Source organism: Xiphias gladius, chromosome 6 (assembly GCF_016859285.1).
Source record: "Xiphias gladius isolate SHS-SW01 ecotype Sanya breed wild chromosome 6, ASM1685928v1, whole genome shotgun sequence".
In the NCBI taxonomy this organism is placed as follows: domain Eukaryota; kingdom Metazoa; phylum Chordata; class Actinopteri; order Istiophoriformes; family Xiphiidae; genus Xiphias; species Xiphias gladius.
The window spans coordinates 18,773,418-18,781,667 of NC_053405.1; positions in this window are offsets into that span (position 1 = coordinate 18,773,418).

The window sequence follows — 8,250 nt, forward strand, 5'->3', positions numbered from 1 at the left end:
GAAGACTAATGACACATGGCACCTCCATCCAAGAGGCCAGCGCACCATGTCGTCATATTGTGATTACAATGTGCTATTGTAAATATGTGTTTCTGTTGGGTTTACATAAATTTACATATGTTTTAAAACTCTCCTGGGATGTGAAACCATTAGGGCCAATGTTAGTGTTTTCCATTACAGTCGCTCACGTTTGCACTGGTGTCTCATTGAATGGAAATGGCCGTGTGCGCGTGGTAGAGGAAGGAGGGCACATTAGGCGAGGAGGAGAGCTGGAATTGAGAGGTTGTTCTTAGCATTATCTGTGGCACATAGAGAGAGAGAGTGTGGCTCTTGCTGTGCCACTCAGTCAGGGAGCATTAAGCTTTAAGAGGCAGTGAAGAGACTCAGGTCTTCAGAGGGAACTTGACATTGTTCATAAATCCCTCAGGATCAGAGACAGAAGTAGTGACATGCATACACACACACACACACACACACACACACATATGCACAAATTCAGCCTTCACATAGGCCCATTAAATACATTTACCAGTTACAGTGTGGCAGTTGTGTGTATTATATTGTATTAAACATATTAAAATCAATTCAAACATTATAAAATTTAGCACTTTAAAAACATCACAGATTATCAAAGCACACGTGATATAGTGCAAAGTTTGAGCAAAATATCCGTATTTAAAGGAAAAATGGTGACTAAACTGATATATCCACAGATTGTTCCATGTAATCCTAATATTGTTGTATTTCATTTACACAATACTAGCATAAAACACATACATGTTATCTTTGTACACGTGTAAAAATGTGTCAGTGTAAAAAAAAAAAAAGTTCTTGTTGTCAGGGCCAACTTTCAAGCGGGGGACTCGTGATGATAATTAGTTATTTTTGGCTAGCACAATGCATTAACATTTAAAAATGTTGTTTAATGTAAAACTCCTTTAGAAAATAATTAACGGCAGGAAGCCAACTCATAACTTGAAATCTAACCTAACGTGAAATGTCTCCTCACTCTGAACCATTTTCTGGATCGAAGCATGTCAGTGAAAACGTGAACCTACAGTCTCCTTTCATGGAACTTTTTGTTTTTTATGGGCCTTTTTCAGAGAAGACATTTTGACGTGTCAAGGTGAGAAAAACACTACATGTAACAAATAAAATCAATGACAGCTGAATTCGATTCAGCTGCTTCAGTTTCAGGGCCCTGGTGTTGTGCATTGCTGGCTCACTGTCATACTGTCATGGCTCACTGGGACAATTGAATTGAACAGAGCCATCGTTCATGTTATTTAATGTTATTAGTTATTACTAACATTTCCATAATTTTCCTGTTATGTCAAGTCAAAATGTTTCCTGTGAAATAGGCTTATTAAGCAAACATCAGGAAGAAGAGATATTTACAGATTAATATGGGTTCATTCATTTGTAATACAGTAGAACTAGAAAGGGTTTAATTTGTACACATTTGTATTTGTGTAGTGTACATTTGGGAGTGTGTGAATGATGCATGGTTGCATATACAACTGTAAGACGGATTGTCAAAAAGAATTCGATTTGATATTACCTGGAACAGCATGAGGTATTAACATTTCAAATCCACTGAATCAGCTCCCACTATGACAGCTATCGTGACACATGTTGCAATTTTTAAACTACAGACCAAAACCCTTCGTATTTGTTACAGTCGCATCAAAGCAGAACTCAAGATTCATGTTGAAGCTAAAGTGTGATTAAAGAGTGTTTAAACTTCCATGAAGTGATTTCAGTATCAGATCAGCTGGCTTGCAAATGTCTCTAGTACTGTTGATACCACGGATGATCAATGGCAAGTTATGTAGCTTTCCCTAACTTTTAGCCGTTTTCAGCTCATCGCTTTGATCTGCAGGTCCATATGTTTGACTCCAGCGGGTCTCATCGAGCCCCCATACAAAACCGCCTGCAGCTGACAAATTCAGATGAGCTGTTTGTGCACTATGGAGACACAGAGTAATGGCTGGAGAACAGAGCCACACTTTTAGCAGAGTACTGCTGCTTAATTCAAAGCTTTGAACACTTTTTCCAGCGTTGCACAATTGTATGTGAAATAAAACTTTGTCAGTGTGATCAGTATCAATGTAAGAAGACTTTGTACTTGTCATGATGTGGTCATGATGCTATAAATAATATTGAACCAGGATTTAAGATCAAAACTTGCACAGGAAAGTGAGTGAAGTAGTTGAAATAGTTTGATAAGATGCAGAGAGCATCTGGCCAAAGCTCAGCTTGTTGTAATCTTACAGCAGAATGGTTTAACAGCCCTGCCAGGCCAAGGTGCTCTTCTCATGTAACGTCTCATTGATAAGAGCAGCAAACACCTCATTTACAGGAACCTTAGGCTGTAAGATCAGGTACTTTAAAAGCCATCCAAACACATTCAGACCCTGCCTGTGTCCCAGCAAATAAAACACCTTGATATTGCCACAACTAAACTAGGATGATTCTGTCTTAATGTCCCATTTCAGGGACCAAGGAGCCCATAGTCTTTATGGCTCCAAAGAATTGCAGGTAGTAATGTTTGACACAGCAGGGTTCCTGCCTTTCAGATGATCAAAGTGACAAGTTCAGTCTGCAACCAGAGCCACTTACAGGAAACATCAAGAAGCAGCAAGATTGGCAGCTTTTAGGTGTTTGGTCCATTTCGTCAGCCATTACTACCAGCAGAGGCAACATGCTGTGGAGGACTAGTGGGAGGAGGGGAAGGCAGATTAACAGACAGCTGATACAGGTGTATAGGCGGTATCAAACAGCAGCTCTGTCAATACAGCAGGCTCCAAATTTCTTTAGAAGGCACCGGGATCCCCAAAGTATGGCCACCGATTTCACTATGACAGGATTAACTGGGAGCTCCGTATGATTTTCTCAGATTCTGTGACTCAACAATTCAGTGATCCACGTTCTATCGGCTTTAAAGGCCCCTATCCCAAGTTTGAAAAGCTTACCCTTCGGACAAGGAACATTCTTTTTCTCCCATGCGGTTCCGCTTTCCCTTTTTTGCTGCATGCAGTTGTTCATCAACCCCCGCGTCCTTGCCAGCTTTCCCATCCTCTCTTCTCTGCACATCTGCTAGGTTTGAGTTTTCCTTTCTTCCCTCCAGCGCCTTGCTTGGCCCAAGGCCCTTATAGCCAAATTGGTTTACATTGGAGAGATAAATGCTCTGCAAATGCGCTTAAACACGTACAGTAAAAAATGCAGACAGTGCGTGTCAGGATTATCACCCAAGTCAGGGGGAGAAAGGAGAGCGTCTCTGTAGCACAAAGCTGGGGAGCCAGAGTGAGGCCTGCAGATATAGTCCGTCTCATCCACTTCTCAGGAGAAAGAGAGGATTTAGCATTTGCATGCTGGTCTGTAATTCCTGGCATTATATAACTTGTCGCCAACAATCAAACTCCTGTGGTATTGTGAAAGTATTGTTTCACATGGGTGAGCAAAGTGTGGAGTTATACTCTTGGGGGGAAGGGGTTTTTGGTGGCAGCACTGAAACAGCTGGTCCAGGATGCATGGCAGAGACCACCCTATAAGCTCAGTCAAGAATAATTATCTGCAACACAACCTCACGCCCAACTAGAGAAGGTGCATTTCAAAATCCTCTCAAAATATTCAGCTTAGGGCATAAATGACTCACCTGAACACGGTGGGTGCTATGTAGAAAGAGGCTGATTCAAACTGCTTCCGCTATGGAAAGAAAGTGACAAAAAGATGCAGGTCTAAAGCTTGACCTTGCAGCTGGTGATTTAAGAGGCTGCTAATGGCATTACTAACTGCCTTTAGTATTTATTGTATTTTACGGAAAAAAGCATATGTAAAATTCATGTTTTCACGTGTGAAGTGCCTGTAAACCACATGTGCCTATATATGGGTTTTAGATTGCAGTTGTCTCATGAGATGTCTTACACTTAATGTGAAAAATCTAATGTTCATATATTATGTGAATTTATCACATGTAAAATGTCCCCAAACTCAGATGTTCCTATTTGTGTAATTTTTACATTTGCTGGAATTTAGCAAGTGATGAGTATGTGAAATGTGATGACTTCTTTCTTTTTTCTTTTTTTTAAGTAGGGCCTGCAAATGGACATTGGCTTTTAGGTAAATATGGTATTTGCTTGAGATTAAATTTTATTTACATGGCACTGGACAAATAGATATTCTGTATTTTCTTTACTGTCAACAAATCCCATGAAAAGACCAAAGCCGACTACTCCACCCTGACTGTGGCAAAAAAGCCCCAAACCCATATGTTTCTATAGAATGCATTTCAGATAGGTAAGGGGGTCATATATAATTTCATTTTTTTTTTTTAAGTTAACTAATATCCTGAAACAGCTGGGCACTCTAATTTTTAGCAAATATTACTCAAACAGCGGAAAATAATGCTTTTTTTTGGGGGGGGGACTATTTTCAGCTGTGGATTAATACATGTTTGATGCTCTGGTGAGTATTTACAGCAGCAGGATGGTGTATGTATCAACTCAAAGTAAAGTACAGTGTCCCTGTTTATTGTAATGAAGGAACATGTCACCCAGTGCAATGGTGTGGCTCCCTGGTGTGCTAAATGAATAGTTTTTGGACAACGGTGAAGGTCTATGGCACAGCGGAAAACACAAAGAGATAAGTTCATTGTTGGTTTTGGTATTTTCATTAAGCAATCAATTCAGTCGATTAAAAAAAATCTAGAATATCAGAAGAATCCTTTTAATAAAATAACACAAACTAATCACAACCGAGGGCTGTTGTTAATTGTCACAGAAGAGCCTACAAGTGTATATGACACTCCCACATACTTAAGTAAAAATTTCATCTGGAGGTGAAAGAGGTCTCACCTGGTGAAGACGTTCAGGGCTTATACGGACAAAGTGGATCCTGAAGATTCAGGAAACAGCATTCTCCTGTCCCACCTGCTGCTGCTTCTGCTGCTTCTGCTACTGTCGTCCCTTGGGGGACACCAAGCTGTGCTGTCCCTGTCTGCTAGCATCAGTGTAAAACCCCTCCACAAGCTCTGCCATGGGGATTTGGGTGTAAAACTTCCAAGAAAGACCACAACTTAACCCCCCCCCCACAAAAAAAAACCTTTTTCTCATCCCTACGACCTATCCCTCCCTCCAAATCAACATTGTCCCCCTCAGACCTCCCAACACAAAGCCCTCAGAGCAAACCCTGCTCAGAAATCATAGCACACCATTCAATCATTGTTTTTTCCTCTCTTTCACCCCTTTTATGGTCCCACTAAAGGTTTTAGCTGGGCAGAGAAGGAGGGCTGTCACTGAGGAAACCTTAGCCCATTGATGAAGTGACAGGAGCTGCCAGAATATGATCCTAATCCTGTTTCCAGCATTCTTTTAGCCCGCTGGCATCGCAATTCCTCCACACATTCTCTGAGCTGTCAACTAGGAAAATCCCTCTAATAGCGCATTGCCCAGATACACATCAAAGAGCTCCTGGAAACCTTCAGCAGCTTAGCTGCCATAGGCACACACTCACACACACTCACACACACACATACACAAATACAGCAGCATTCCCATTAATTTACAGCCATATGATCTTTCTGAACACACAAAACCCAAACGTTCATGACAAATTGACCACATATTTAAAGAGAGTGCCTGAAAATAACCCAAGGGCATTTGTAAAAATGGTCCTTTCAGCCCCAAAATTATTTTCTTGCACTGTAACCGGCCCCATCCTAAATCACACACCCCTCTCACCTCCCCTTCTGCAGTTAGAAAGTGATATAATCGTTATGGTCACGGAGCGAGAAAGTGGGAAAGCGCAGGGGAAAAAAAAAACAGGTGTCTAAACTTTGCTGACTCCGGGAACCCTTTCAGTCCTATTTTATCTCATTCTATTCTTACTTAATCCATCGATATCCCAACCAAAGGTAATCTTCTTATGGCAAAGCATTCTGTTTCGGTGCAGCCAAACCTCAATTGACAGGGTGGGGGAAGAGGGGAGCAGAGAGATAGAGCGAGTGTGAGGGGTGGGTGGATGGGTGGGTGGGTGGGTGTTGGATTGGAGACTTTTTAGAGCCTGACACTGTGCTTCAGTCATTTCATTTAGGATTAGTTATTCTGCACCGGCTGAACAAGTGGCAGGCTCTCCCCTGTGTGGTGTGTAAACCTCACCGACGAGCATAGTAGACCTCCTGTGTCTAAATTATTTACAGATCATCAAGGTGTCTTCAGTGGAACATATTAACCAAACCTAATTTTTACCATGAAGGGTTGAAGGTAATGGGTGTGGAAATCAAAACTATATTTTAAGATTCAGTTTTCTGTCAGTCGCACTCGGTACCGTCAGACAGCCAGGGAGGAGCTGGATTCAGCACACCCTAAAGTAATCCCTCTCTTGTTGCCAACTTCCTCTCACTTGAGAAACTTTGAAAAAATGTTTGTGAAGACCTGCGTGTGAGTTTATGTGAGTATGCATATATGAATGTTGGAGGGATGTCGTGCTGTGTGATTATTCCTGGTTTACAATGTTGGCTGCTCGTCTGGTCTTCTGACTCACCTTTTAGCTGGCCAAGGTCCAAAGTTTCAGAAAATAGTAAACTGCCATTAGGAAAATTGAATCCTTTAATTCAAGTAGGAATATTATACAAGGACTGTTGCTTCCTGTTTGCCACATTCTTTCATTTTGAGCAACAGGTGTTAATATTTTTAGGTTAAAGGTCCCTCTTTGCTTTGGAAAATGGCAAAATGAGGCATTGTGAACAAGTGCAAATAAATATTTTCATGCTCTATTCCAACCGACGACACTGAGAACAGGAGTCATTCTTATGTGTGATTTATTCCCTTGAATTAAACAGATAAATTACTCACATTTAAAACAACTGAGAAATACACGTCTTGAATCTACATTGATATAATACATAGAGAACTGGCCTGTGCATCTTTCTGCTGAAGCCAATGGCTCAGAAAAAGTGGGGAGTTAAATCTGGCAGCTAACAAAATATATGTGGGCTGGGTTCATATTTATTTGTGACCGTGCCTCCTCTTTAGATTCTCCCCTTATTTCATTTCTGCTGTAGGTCCTTTTTCTTAAACCATAACTGGGGAATAAATTGAACGTTTCCTGTCAAATCCTTCACATAAAAGGAGACATCGAGTTACTCTTGAACCAGGCAGATGATGGCAAACACTGAGGGATATTTACAACGCCCAATGGATTCTGTAAGCTGTATGAGCTGTAACTTTAAACAAGGAGAATCGTGTGTCATCTACAAAAAAATACATTTGGCTTGGGGATTATAGTGACTGATCTGAGCTTTATTTCTGATATCAGATCTGATGTGACTTCGTTCTGTGTTGTGTGGCTGTAAGCCATGCTTCAGGGGGGTTCGTGCATGCATAGTTCACGTTCAGGTGTTGGATTATAAAATATTTTAATATCTCTTGTCTGTCCTGGAATGAGAGTGACATTCCAGGACTCTCTGGTGCAAGATTTCCTGCCCTGACTTCAAAAAGGAAGCTCAATTCATAGTGAGCAGCTAGCATTAGAAGAATTGGCTTAAGCTGTTGTTCGGGAGGAGTTAAATACAAGCAAGATCCACACGGGCAGAAAGTACTGTTCAAAACTGCAGTCCGGGTGCGATTTTTTTTTTTTTTTTTTTCATTAAGTCCATTGAGTTCTTGTTATAATCTTGTTTTCTGTTAAGTCTGTCCAGCAGAGATGTTCTTCATTTTCTGGTGTGCTCCCAGCAGTGAGCTGCTTGCCCATATGAAGAAAATGAGGAGTAGGAGAATAGGTGTGTCGACAACCCTGGCCCCAGGCCGAGGGAGGGCCCCTAAAGTGCCTGCTCTGAAACACATTTATGGTCTTGATGTGGGCCTAAAAATATGTTGTTTCAACTGTTTGTAATACTGAAATTGGGTTTAGCTGAAATCTGTGAAACAGCAAAAAAAACATCTGATGAGGATGTTTTGTTAAATTATAAAAAAAGCACAAAGCACAAATTGAAAATTTGGAAAGATTTTGAACAGAGGAATTTTAAACTTAACGTTATGACAGCCAATTAGGTAGCAGTCAAAAAAAGCTTTAGTTTAAATCTGAGATATTTCTAATGTGTTTTTGGTTGATTACTCTGAGTTACTGAGGGTGATGAGAGGTCGAGAGCAAAGTGTTGGGGAGCCAGAGTCACCTCTTGTGGACAGGGCTCATAATTCATAGCAACAGCTCAGAGCAGAGGCCGAACAGGTAGAATGAGCAGCCTGAGCT